Source organism: Aulonocara stuartgranti (genome assembly GCF_965226115.1).
Source record: "Aulonocara stuartgranti genome assembly, chromosome: 19".
Lineage (NCBI taxonomy): Eukaryota > Metazoa > Chordata > Actinopteri > Cichliformes > Cichlidae > Aulonocara > Aulonocara stuartgranti.
In genome coordinates, this window is record NC_138955.1 from 31,176,169 (window position 1) to 31,190,440 (window position 14,272).

Below are 14,272 nucleotides of genomic sequence, written 5' to 3' on the forward strand. Positions count from 1 at the left end.
GGGGGCTTTTATAGATAGTCTATCCAAAAAAGTGTTGAGGAAGCAGTTACAGTCACCACCAATAATAATGTTGGCGGTTACTGTAGGTATTAAGTTGAAAACATTCTTTTAAAAAAATCAGGATTATCCACATTTGGCTCATAGATGTTAAGCAACGTTATCGGTAGTAAATTAATTTGACCAGTGACTATAAGGTATCTGCCATATGGGTCAGCGATCACAAAGTCTGGACAGAATGAAACATTCTTTTTAAGGAGAATCGCAACACCTCTGGCCTTACTGGTAAAAGGAGCTTGATACACTTGAGATATCCAATTTGCTCTTAATCTTCGTTGGTTGTTAATATTTATATGAGTTTCCTAAATGAATATTATATCTGCTTTGAGTGATTTAAGGTGTGAGAGAACTTTACGTCTTTTAATTATATGTCCGAGAACTATTTTTACATCGTTTCCCTCAAAGCACACCTCATTGTTTAACCAAAACATCATGTATCAACTCGATCAGATATCGACTTCCATCGCCATGTGCGTACATATACACACACACACACATAAAAAACAAAACCAAAAAAAAACACTGCACTTAAACAGCCTAAAAAAAACAAACAAAAAAAAAACCATAGGCACTCCCCATCCACCCCCCACCCCCGCATAAAGCACTTCTGGAAGAAAGTACTGGCGTCCCTCTCGGCCCAAGGCCACTGGGCACACGGCCTTCAACACATTCCTCCACAGAGTGTCCAATCAGGAAAAAAACCCACTACGCTTAACTCCGTGCTCAAACAAACTGTTAAATAGAAGAAAAATCAATATACCGGTCTCTCAGAACATTAAAGAATATTTTACAGAAGAAGCTTAAATCATACAGCTCTATTACAAACTATTCAGCTCAGAGTTTATAAACACGGACACCTCACCCGGAGTAGAAAAGACCTTCAGGTGTCCATTATATTTCACATGAAGTTTAGCTGGATACCGAAGACTGTGTTCCATTTTTTTCTCCCGAAACCTGGTCTTGTTAGGAGAGACAGCATCCATCCCACTTTGGATGGAGCAGCTCTCATTTCTAGAAATATGGACAAATTTATCCTTGAATCGCTACCTTATCGTGGTGGAGGGGTTTGTGTGTCCCAGGGATCCCAGGGGCTATGTTGTCTGGGGACTTTTGCCCCCTGGTAGGGTCTCCCACCGAAGGGTGGCTGGCCTCTCCCTTAGAGATAGGGTGAGAAGTTCGGCCATCCGGGAGGGGCTCAGAGTAGAGCAGCTGCTGCTCCACATCGAAAGGAGCCAGCTGAGGTGGTTCGGGCATCTGACAAGGATGCCCCCTGGGCGCCTCCTGGGTGAGGTGTTCCAGGCATGTCCCACCGGGAGGAGGCCCCGGGGCAGACCCAGGACACGCTGGAGAGATTATATCTCTCGGCTGGCCTGGGAACGCCTTGGTATTCCCCCGGATAAGCTGGAGGAGGTGGCTGGGGAGAGGGAGGTCTGGGCCTCTTTGCTTAGGCTGCTGCCCCCGCAACCCGGCCCCGGACAAAGCGGATGAAGATGGATGGATGGATGGATGGATGGATGGATGGACAAATTTATTAAACACCAAAAATATCTCTATCCAGAGTTGGGACCAGGAAGGAGAGTTGCAGTCTTACATGCCTCTCTGCTGCTTCTCTCCTCCTATTATCTCCCCAAAACCCCATCCCCATAAAGAGTGTTTCAGCTCCCAAACAGACAAAAAAAATAAGCAAACTAAAATCCAGCAAAAAATGTCTTAAACATAAAAAAAAAAAAAAAAAAAAAAAAAAATCGCAAAGAAAGAACAATACAGTATCCACATCTGAACCAAAGAGTAAAAGAGTGAAATGTGGATTATTAAACATTAGGTCTCTCTCTTCCAAGCCTCTGTTAGTGCATGACTTAATAATTGATCACCAAAGGATCAGCAGGATGATTATGTTAGTTTAAATGAATCAACACCCCCGAGTCATTCTAACTACCAGAAACCTCGAAGCACAGGCCGAGGGGGCGGTGTGGCAGAAATTTTTCACACCAGCCTATTAATCAACCAAAGACCCAGACAGACTTTTAATTCATTTGAAAGCCTGATGCTTAGCCTCGTCCACCCCAGCTGTGAAACTCAGAAACCAGTCTTACTTGTTATCATCTATCGTCCACCTGGGCCTTACACAGAGTTTCTCTCTGATTTCTCAGACTTTATATCTAATTTAGTTCTGAGCTCAGATAAAATAATTATTGTGGGTGATTTTAACATCCATGTAGATGCTAAAAATGACAGCCTCAACATGGCATTTAATTTGTTATTAGACTCAATTGGCTTCTCTCAAAATGTAAAAGAACCCACCCACCACTTTAATCACACTCTAGATCTTGTTTTAACACATGGCATAGAAACTGAACATTTAACAGTGTTTCCTGAAAACCCTCTCCTGTCTGATCATTTCCTGATAACATTTACATTTACAATAATTGATTACACAGCAGATAATGTCACAGACGTAACATTATCTACAGCTACTTTCAGTACCTACTAGAGGAGATTGTGCCTTCGCCGTTGCCACACCCAAATTATAGAATAATGATCCTCTTGACATTCGCGCATCTGATTCTATTAAATCTTTAAATCACGTCTAAAAAAATTACTTGTTTAACCTAGCGAGGCTAATTAGGGTGATTTTCATCTGGCTCTGCATTTACATGATGTAATTATTTTATATCTGTAATATATATATATATATATATATATATATATATATATATATATATATTGTGATTTTATCTGTATCATGATATTACTGGAAAGCACTTTTTGGTGTACAATAAATTTGATATAATCAAATAAATTTGATATGATATGATACCACTGATATTCATTTAGAGTCTTTTTCTCCCATTAGTTAATTTCAGTAATTCACAAGTGTGTGAATGTGTGGATGACTGGATGTGTAAAGCCCTTTGGGGTCCTTAGGGACTAGTAAAGCGCTATACAAATACAGGCCATTTACCATTTACTTACTTTCTGTCATGGTCCTGGGTCGTGCGACCCAGTGTTTTGTGTTTTAGCCTATTTTGATGTTTATTCTTTGTTTAGGGTCACTAAGGCAGTCCAGCCATTTGTACATACTACCCGTGTATTAAGTCTCCCTTGCCCTTCGTGTGGTTATGTCATCTCCCCTGTACTACGTCTCCCCGGTTCATGTGTCTTGTCTAATCTCCATGTTTCCTGTTTTACTTTGAAAGTCTGTATTCACGGTCAGTGTATTCAGTTTCACTCCTTCTGTCCTGTCGTTAAGTTCATGTGTGTCAGCTGTGTTCCCATGTGTGGCCACTTCCCCTGATCATCCCTCATGTGTATTTAGTCTCTGTGTTTCATACAGTCTGTCTCGCGTCGTCTGTGTTATCTCCCCTACCCCTTGTCATAGTATCCCAGCCATAGTTTGTATTTTGCAGTCTAAATCTCATTAGAGTCATAGTTTCCCAGTCTATGTTCAGGTTTTCCCTCAGTTACTTTGTTGTTCTTTTCCATGAGTTTTTCAGCCATAATAAAAGGCTCGTTTTGGTTGAAATCCACTCCCGCATCCTCGTTTGTGTTCGCACCTGGGTCCACCACACACCTTTCCGCACGGTCTGCCTCCGCAGACCTTGACAGTACGACGCGAGCATGCCGGACCCAGCGACGCAAAGACTGGAGATTGTCCGGACAGTGGAGTCGCTATGCGACAAGTGGCTGCACTGTTCCAGTGAGGAGGAACGGGAGGAGTTCGCCCGCCAGGTAGGGGTGTGCGTGTCTGTGTTCCCCTGGTTATGGGAGACGCTGCACCCCCTCGTCAGCGACCTTCTCGTCTCCGCTCTCCGACTCCGTCCGCAGCAGCAGCGGCCCGGTGGGCGTGCACCTTCACCAGAGCCGTGCCATCGCGCCGTTGCCCCGCCGCCTCATGAGCCAGTGGCGGTCAGAGTCGGAACGGTGAGGCTCACCACGGACACACCATTGGCTCACACTTCATCAGCTTCCGCATCTTCGCCACCGCCTGCCTGCACGGAGATGCCCGAGGCTGTTGACTTCGGTGAGGAGGAGCGGCAGCAGGTGTTGCGAGCGTATCGGGAGGATGAGCTACGCTGGAAGCCCTGGCTTATCTCCGAGGAGGAGCTTCCGCCAGCCGCCCCGCCTCGGACCGGCCGCCCGTCCTCGCTGCCTCGATCGGACTACTCTTCTCCCGCTTCCTTTCTGGTGCGGATGTGGTCGGAAGACGAGGAGCCAGTCACCACAGAAAACCAAGTTCCATCCGCGTCCACTTCAAGACGGAAGCGGCGTTCACGTCGCCGTCGCTCATCGCTACGGCATGTCTCGCCCTCCACTGAACGACACGAGGAGGCTGTGGAGGTAATGGATTTCGACCTCGAGGAGCGGCAGAGCGCCGCATGCGCGCAACTGGAGGAGGAGCAACGGGGGAAGCCAGGGCTCGCTCCTCACTACGGTGAGATTTTCCGCGGGACACGCCTGGCCTTTGGGGGCCCCCGGAGTTGCCAGGAGCTCCCGCCTGACGCTCCGCCAACACTCGCCTCCTCAGCCTCTGCATCACCGCAGGAGGCTCCACTTTCCACGTTAACGGGGCCCACAGCCAAGAAAAAACGGCGTTCGCGTCGTCACCGCATCACCCGATGCTCGGAGGTGAGTGAACCTGTTCTGTCAAGCCAAGTTTCCTCTGAGCGGGCGGCATGTGAAGTAACTACAGACTTAGCCGGTGATATGGCTAGCAATGAGCTATTCACCAAGCCACAGGCTAGGGACAGTCCTTCTCAGCCGATCATGACTGCTTCACTCAATCCTGCAGGGACCAGAAAATCTACACATAGACTGAAAGAGACTTCCACTGATTCTCAGGGTAATAGTGTGAGTAGTGGGGTGAAGGTGTTTCCTTTTGTGTCTTTTACCATGTCTAAGGTTCCATCCAAGTCTGAGCTATCTGTTTCTGAGCCTGACCTCAAGAACTGTGTTTTCTCAACTCCGGGGCCCTCTGAAGCCACAGTAAGCAAGGATATTGCAGAGTTGGCAAATCATGGATTAAAGTGTAACATGACTAGTGATCCTGTTTTCCCTGCTACTCTTTTGTTTAATGAACTGAAAACGGTGAACGCCGATCATGAACTCACTCTAACCTGTCAAGATGAAAACATAAATGCTGATCATGGTAACCTGGACTGTGTAACGTCACAATATGAATTCTGTCTTCCTGAAGGTCATACACAGGGTGATTCTGAACTGTTTTGCTCCAGCACCAGTACCTCCACTCAGGAGATGGAGGCTGAGATCAGGGTTAATGTGACACCGTTTTCTCCTGTCTCTGTGAACTCATCACTGGATAAGATTTTAGCCTCGAACAATGTTGTAACCACTCACTCTCAGCCTGAAGTGTCACCTGCTTCAGTTAATGGTTTACGTACCGTTTTGCCTGTATCTGTCTCTCCACTCAATATAGTCATCACTCTGACGCCACAGATCACTGCGGGTGCAGGTTCCAACAAACACATCCATCCAACACACCACAGTCATGCTACCACGGTGACATTGGTTAGGTCCATACCTGTGTGTTTACTGTTTTTTCAGGAGTTAGCTCCTGATGATCTAAGCCTTGTTTTTGTGGATCGAGTGGCAATTCTTGTTTTCCGTATGGTTGAACCAGCTCCTCTGAGCCGCACACTACCATCGGTTAAGTCCAACCAGCTTATGTTGGCCTCTCCTAGGATTACTGAGACTGGGCCAGTAACCTGCGAGCCACCTTGGACTGATGCAGACTCTGGGAACCTAATGATTGCTGGCTCTGAACTGGTGGTCCCTACCACTGTTCACTTCACGGTTTTTCATGCCAAGATGTTAAGCCCTATAGACTGTTTTCTACCTGTTTTCTCTCTCTCTGGGTTTGTGCCTCAGCAGCCTGTGTTTCCTCAGCTCCTAGTCCAGCCAGGGGCCTACATAACTGTTTGTCCTGCATCTGCTGTTGGACTCCCAGGTGTGCCTATCCGGCACCCTGCGGCGACACCATCGCTTCACGTCACGTTAGCTGGAGGGTCCGAGGGGCCCGTTCAGCCACCCGTCTCCGCTGGAGGGTCCGAGGGGCCCGTTCAGCCTCATGCCTCGTCAGCTGGAGGGCCCGAGGAGCCCATCCAGCCTCCTGTCTCCGCTGGAGGGTCCGAGGGGCCCGTTCAGCCTCCTGTCTCCGCTGGAGGGTCCGAGGGGCCCGTTCAGCCTCATGCCTCGTCAGCTGGAGGGCCCGAGGAGCCCATCCAGCCTCCTGTCTCCGCTGGAGGGTCCGAGGGGCCCGTTCAGCCTCCTGTCTCCGCTGGAGGGTCCGAGGGGCCCGTTCAGCCTCCTGTCTCCGCTGGAGGGTCCGAGGGGCCCGTTCAGCCTCATGCCTCGTCAGCTGGAGGGCCCGAGGAGCCCATCCAGCCTCCTGTCTCCGCTGGAGGGTCCGAGGGGCCCGTTCAGCCTCCTGTCTCCGCTGGAGGGTCCGAGGGGCCCGTTCAGCCTCATGCCTCGTCAGCTGGAGGGCCCGAGGAGCCTGTCCAGCCGCCACCTGCGGCCGCCTCGTCGTCGCCTGGTCCTGCTTCAGCCTGTGCTTCGTCTGGTCCAGCTTCATCCGAGTCTTCGTCCTCGCCTGGTCCAGCCTCCGCCAGTGCTTCTGCTACGCCTGGTCCAGCCGGTGCTTCTGCTACGCCTGGTCCAGCCGGTGCTTCTGCTACGCCTGGTCCAGCCTCTGCTTCAGCGTCGCCTGGTCCAGCCTCTGCTTCAGCGTCGCCTGGGCCAGCCTCTGCTTCAGCGTCGCCTGGTCCTGTGCCCTCCAAGCCTCGGCCGGTACGCCTGACACTTGGGAGCCGCCGCTGCCTTCCGCGCGGCCGGCCTCCTGAACTGCTCCGTCGCCTTCGTCGCCGCCGCTGCCTTCTGCGCAGCCGGCCTCCGGACCGGCTCTGTCACCTGTGCCGCCCGCCTGGTCGGCCCCCCGACCATGTGACCCGTGTACTCTTGTGCCTGTGGGCTCTGGGTCGGCCCCCTGAACTTTGTTTTGACTTTGGTCTTGTGCTCCTGTGTGTTCTGTTGTTCGTTTTGTTTCCTGTTCTGGTCCCTCCGTCCTGGTCCCCCGCCTCCCGCCCTGGGTGGGGTTTTTCTGTTTTTGTTTGGTTTCTCGGTTTTGGGCTGTCGGGAGCCAGCCCTTGAGGGGGGGTATTGTCATGGTCCTGGGTCGTGCGACCCAGTGTTTTGTGTTTTAGCCTATTTTGATGTTTATTCTTTGTTTAGGGTCACTAAGGCAGTCCAGCCATTTGTACATACTACCCGTGTATTAAGTCTCCCTTGCCCTTCGTGTGGTTATGTCATCTCCCCTGTACTACGTCTCCCCGGTTCATGTGTCTTGTCTAATCTCCATGTTTCCTGTTTTACTTTGAAAGTCTGTATTCACGGTCAGTGTATTCAGTTTCACTCCTTCTGTCCTGTCGTTAAGTTCATGTGTGTCAGCTGTGTTCCCATGTGTGGCCACTTCCCCTGATCATCCCTCATGTGTATTTAGTCTCTGTGTTTCATACAGTCTGTCTCGCGTCGTCTGTGTTATCTCCCCTACCCCTTGTCATAGTATCCCAGCCATAGTTTGTATTTTGCAGTCTAAATCTCATTAGAGTCATAGTTTCCCAGTCTATGTTCAGGTTTTCCCTCAGTTACTTTGTTGTTCTTTTCCATGAGTTTTTCAGCCATAATAAAAGGCTCGTTTTGGTTGAAATCCACTCCCGCATCCTCGTTTGTGTTCGCACCTGGGTCCACCACACACCTTTCCGCACGGTCTGCCTCCGCAGACCTTGACACTTTCTCCAAACCATCAACGTGTCTTTTAGGCCCCATTCCTACAAGACTGCTCAAAGATGTCCTACCATTAATTAATGCTTCAATCTTAAATATGATCAACCTATCTCTAATAATCAGCTATGTACCACAGGCCTTCAAGCTGGCAGTAGTTAAACTGTTACGTAAAAAGCCATCTCTAGACCCATCATAGCTAATTATAGGCCAATCTCCAACCTTCCTCTTATTATAAAGATTCTTGAAAGAGTAGTTGTCAAACAGCTAACAGATCATCTGCAGAGGAATGGCTTATTGAAGAGTTTCAGTCAGGTTTCAGAGCTCATCACAGCACAGAAACAGCTTTAGTGAAGGTTACAAATGATCTTCTTATGGCCTCTGACAGTGGACTCATCTCTGTGCTTGTCCTGCTAGACCTCAGTGCAGCGTTCGATACTGTCAACCATAATATCCTATTAGAGCGATTAGAACATGCTGTAGGTATTACAGGTACTGTGCTGCAGTGGTTTGTATCATATCTATCTAATAGACTACAATTTGTGCATGTAAATGGAGAGTCCTCTTCACACACTGAGGTTAATTATGGAGTTCCACAGGGTTCAGTGCTAGGACCAATTCTGTTTACATTATACATGCTTCCCTTAGGCAGCATCATTAGAAGACATAGCATACATTTACACTGCTATGCAGATGACACCCAACTCTATCTGTCCATGAAGCCAGATAACACACACCAATTAGTTAGACTGCAGGAATGTCTTAAAGACATAAAGACCTGGATGACCGCTAACTTTCTGCTTCTAAATTCAGATCAAACTGAAGTTATTGTTTTCGGCCCTGAAAATCTTAGAAATATTGTATCTAACCAGATTCTTACTCTGGATGGCATTACCTTGGCCTCCAGTAACGCTGTGAGGAACCTTGGAGTCATTTTTGACCAGGACATGTCCTTCAACGCACATATTAAACAAATATGTAAGACTGCTTTCTTCCATTTGTGCAACATCTCTAAAGTTAGAAATATCCTGTCTCAGAGTGACGCTGAAAAACGAGTTCATGCATTTATTACTTCCAGGCTGGATTACTGCAATTCATTATTATAAGGATGTCCTAAAAACTCACTGAAAAGCCTTCAGTTAATCCAAAATGCTGCAGCAAGAGTCCTGACAGGGACTAGAAACAGAGAGCATATTTCTCTAAATCCAGAATTCAAAATCCTGCTCCTCACATACAAGGTCTTAAATAATCAGGCCCCATCTTATCTTAATGACCTTGTAGTACCATATCACCCTATTAGAGCACTTCGCTCTCGCACTGCAGGCCTACTTGTTGTTCCTAGAGTATTTAAAAGTAGAATGGGAGGGAGAGCCTTCAGTTTTCAGGCCCCTCTTCTGTGGAACCAGCTTCCAGTTTGGATTCAGGAGACAGACACTATCTCTACTTTCAAGATTAGGCTTCAAACTTTCCTTTTTGCTAAAGCATATAGTTAGGGCTGGACCAGGTGACCCTGAATCCTCCCTTAGTTATGCTGCAAAAGGTCTAGACTGCTGGGGGATTCCCATGATGCACTGGGTGTTTCTTCTTCAGTCACCGTTCTCACTCACTATGTGTTCACAGACCTCTCTGCTGAATCATACTTGTTATTAACCTCTGTCTTTCTTCCACAGCATGTCTTTATCCTGTCTTCCTTCTCTCATCCCCACCAATCACAGCAGATGGCCCCGCCCCTCCCTGAGCCTGGTTCTGCTGGAGGTTTCTTCCTGTTAAAAGGGAGTTTTTCCTTCCCACTGTCGCCAAAGTGCTTTCTCATATGATTGTTGGGTTTTCTCTGTATGCATTATTCTAGGGTCTACCTTACAATATAAAGCGACTTGAGGCGACTGTTGTGAATATAAATAAATTTGAATTGAACAGTGCTAACCTCTGCACCACCATTTTTTATCATTATTATTATTAATAGTAGTAGTAGTAGTAGTAGTAGTAGTATATTTAATTTATTTTTTGTGAACAACCCAGTAAGTTACAACAAGAAGTCTGCTAATGTGCAGACTGGCTTAAGTCACCTTTCCCCTGCCCCACAGTATGGAAATTGTAAGAGAAAACAGATCACAAGAGCGTCAAACATTCTGATGTTAGTGCATTTCTATTAACACAAAGATGAAGAGAGGCTTTGTAGTAGGCTACTTGCTGAAGGATAACAAAGACCTAATCTGTTAACAAGAAGACATGCTCACAATGGCTTCTAAGTCTCCAGTCATATTATCTGGGGAGTAGAAATAACGGGATTTGGTGATGACTGGGTGTAACAAATATTTATATGCCAAGTGAATAAAGATATTCAAAATTTAAACAAAAAAGACCTCAGAGATTATGTCACAGTTTGAGCACAGGGATTGCGATGGTTGAAAAGCAGAAGCAGAGCCAATTCTGACACATCCTTTCTCAGGAATAACAAGATACATAGCGATTTATTCTTATCGTGGAATAGTGTTCATGAGGTGGCTGTTCAGTAGTTGAGACGGGAATAAGGCGCAGGGAGGCTGGGTCCTTTGTCCTCCCTCCCCGAGAATGGCAGGGCTCGAGTCCATTTCTGGAAGCAATTGTCTCCCGCGTAAAACATGTGCCTCCAGTTTAAACTTAAGATAAGTATTAGAGAATGTATTACAAAAATGGGATGTGGTTAGCAAACAAATAACGGTAGACATGTACAAACGTTCCTTTTAAGAAGCATGTGATTATCATAAACTAACTGTGCTGGTGGTCCAGTACGGAGTACAACAGAGGTTTCTTTCAGTTGGATACTAACAATATTTAGTCGTTTTAATAACGTAAATTCGTGATACTGTTTGTTGAATTTAATCAGCTTAGCAAAACAGCCCCAAGACACAGATTTGTTAAGCTTCGTACTGTCCCGACGTATTTTGCGGCAAAGGTTACGCGTTTTCAAGGCAAACACACATATAGCGTAGTCCACTGCATACCTGCTGACCCGTGTCAGCAAACCATAAAAGGCGGGTACGCCTCAGGAATAAGTGAAACCGTGCTCAAAGCAACTCCAGTGAACACAACAGCAATGAAACTGCAACACAAACAAGCGAGGGAATCTAGCCAAGCAGATTAGTCCAATCCAGTGCTGACAGAGGTTCTTGTTGTCTGCTTTGTCCAAGCGTAGTAAACGAGCAGAGGAGGACTTACCAGTTTTTGTTGTTGTTTTTCTTGCTCGTCTGCGTTCAGTTTCTGAGAAACAAAAATTAATCCATGCTGTGCAGTGTCCACAGTCCTTCGACAGGCAGAACCGCAGCTTTTAACAGGCTTTGGACGTGAATCGATGAGTGATACACGGGTCTCTTGTGAGTGTGATTGTGTGTTAGGATGAAACGCCTTTTCTCCTCCAGCTGCATTGTTGACATTGGTTTCCTGACGTCATGCTGACCCCCCATTCACAACAGCGGCCAAGAGACCCCCTCCCCTCCTACGAAAACAAAGCCCCGCCCTCCAAACGACGTAGCACAGATGTGTTGTGGACTTGAGGCTCAGGAAGATATCATACCAACATATTCACGAGGTGAATTATCTGTCAAGCTGCTGTTCATTTCAGCAGATCACAATGTTCCAAGCTAATAGCATAACATTTAAATTTTGAACAGTGATTCATATTTTTAAAATGCATCATTCACCTACTGTATTCAAATTATAAAAAACAAAAAAGCTTTTGGGAAAAATCCATTAGGTCTAAAGAGAAGTCGATAAGAATGGAAAAAAATGTTCTAGTTAGAATCCACTTTCCACAATAGTTTGAACACTAAGTAAAATGTGAGTAAATCATGAAGATTTAGAGAATGTAAATAAACAAAGTTTTTTTGACTTTGACTGTGACTTTGATAGGACAATGATTACGCTCTCTGATCCTTCAACAGGACATGATTCTGGAAATCATTGCATTCGCTCACCAACACTTCTGAAAAACAGTGAACACAGTTTCTCACTTGATACACAAAACTTGAAACTTTACAACAAAACAACAGCAACGAGATGGAGAAATACTGCTACCTTCTCGTGCAAATTTTTGTCTTTTTTACATTTTACACCGTTACAGTTCAAGGTTCAAGGTTCTTTATTTGTCACATGCATAGTTATACAAGTATAACATACAGTGAAATGTAGCCTGACACGCTCCTCGACATGTGCAAAAATTGGGGGGGGGGGGGGGGGGGGGTGTAGAGGAAGAACATTATATATATACATATATATATATATATATATATATATATATATATATATATATATATATATATATATATACATACATATAGTATATACACTGGGTGAATGTGCAGTAGTAGCAGCAAGCAGGTGAATTCTGTACATTAATATGAATAGACATCTGACTATTTTACAGGATAGACAATATAAACATATTTAAAATTAAAGGAATTTGAAATGTACATTGTGCCTTGGTTTAGAGTGTCTGGAAGAGTCCTGTCTCAGTCAATTATAGATGATGTGAGAGGGCGGGTGTGTGTGTTTAGGGCACGGATGGCTTGGGGATAGAAGCTCCTCTTGAGTCTCTCTGTCCTTGCCCGGAAGATGCGGAACCTTCTACCAGATTGCAGAAGTTGGAACAGTTTGTTGCCTGGATGGGACGGGTCCTTCAGTATCTGCGCTGCTCTAGTCCGGCATCTCCTGGTGTAGGTCTCCTGTTACAGTTCTTTTAGAGATGGATATGTACCTTGTCAACGTTTCTGTTTTCATTGTCCCTAAAATGAAACCAATTTATGTTGCTCAAAAGCACTGGGAACAAAATTAGTGGCATGTTCTTGTTGCTGGTTAAGTTACATTGAATCTAAAGTACAACACTTGTGCAGGCACAAAGCAGGTGTAGTTCTAGCTTTAAATCGTGTGTTTTAAACCCTGTTTGCAGTGTGTGAAGGCCATTCTGAGCTGGGCAGTGGGTATGACATTGTTTCTAATACATAGCATAATCCTGCAGAGCTGTTACATTTTATCAGTTTGCCAAAGACTGGCACCTCTTGGGCTTCATTCTGAGCAGTTAAATTCAGATCAGCCCACATTCTCAATGTCAAGCTGTTATAAATAGCTGTGACTGATTTTTGCAGATTCTCTGGCAACTAAGATCACTGCAGAGTAGAGACGAGATGTATTCAGGGTTCCATGAATTATCATGGTAGGAAATAACAAGGGGGGCAGCACGGCAGTGCGATGGTTAACACTGTGGCCTAAAAGCTAAAAGATCCTGAGTTCAACTGGAATTTGCTTGTTCTCACTTCGTTTGCATGGGTTCTCTCCAGGTAGTCCGTCTTGACGTGATTTATAGAACACCAGCAAAAACCAAGAAAGGGAATGGGTCCGCCTCCACACTCAAACACAAAAATTACTATTGTCAGTGGTTAAAGGGGCATTTGGCAGGTGAACAAGCCCTAACATAAGATATAATGCTGTTCACAGTATCACATCAAATGTACTGCAGAACTATAGAAAGAGAAATAAAATCAAGTCGTATTTTCAGCAACATGTATACAATCATAATAAAAATAAAGTTAACCACACGGTGGAAAGTACAGTAACATGCATATTTTAATTCTCTCCTTTTTAAAACAACCAATGTTGGTCAGCTGAAAAAAAATCAGTGGAGGCAGCAGTAGAAGGCCAGTATGACAGCTACATGAAACACAGTTTCACATGCATTATATTGCCAAAAGTGTCTACTCACCCACCCAAATCATTTAATTGAGATGTTCCAATCATTCCTCAACTCATTGAGTTCCAGCGTGGTACCATGTTAGTATGCCACCTATGTGACAAGTCCAGTGATGAAATTTCCTGGCTACTAGTTCGTGGAGAGCTTTGTGGAATAGGTTTCCATGACCGAACAGCAACATTCAAGCCTTACAACAAAGCATCAGGTGCAGTGGAGCAAAGCACTGTAGTTGGCCTGTAATGTTGTCCGCCACATAGTTCTAGGCATTCCAGGATCCAGGTGTGGGGCATTCAGTCATAGGCCCTCATATATATATATATATATATATATATATATATATATTTATTAGGGGTGCAACGATACACAAAATTCACGGTTCGGTTCGGTTCGATACTTTGGTGTCACGGTTCGATATTTTTTCGATACAAAAAAAAATGTTCATGCCTTTTTAATTTGTCATTTATTAAAATTATAAATATATATTTTAACTCAAAAGTACAGTTTTTAAATTTAACCCTAACCCTTGTGCGCGTTTTTTATTTTGACAGCGAATGCGCACCTGCGGACCACTTATGTGCAGCCCTGGTTATTTAGCTCGTCATATTGCAGCCACAGAAATTATTTTGTCCATGAAACCATAAAGCTGCACTTTCTTTTTGCCTTATAGTCTGATTTGTCATAACTTCTCCGTTTTGT

At 45.4% G+C, this 14,272-nt stretch overlaps 1 protein-coding gene across 1 annotated transcript in view; it reads right to left on the reverse strand.

Annotated features, from left to right (window-relative positions):
• LOC309695223 (transcription regulator protein BACH2-like) overlaps window positions 1-11,599 on the reverse strand; it is a 75,162-nt gene extending 63,563 nt beyond the window's left edge. Inside the window, exon 1 of the mRNA XM_082515737.1 lies at window positions 11,053-11,599. The gene's annotated coding sequence lies outside the window, so the exon portion shown is untranslated. The remainder of the gene's footprint in view (window positions 1-11,052) is intronic.
• Between the last annotated feature and the right edge of the window lie 2,673 nt (window positions 11,600-14,272).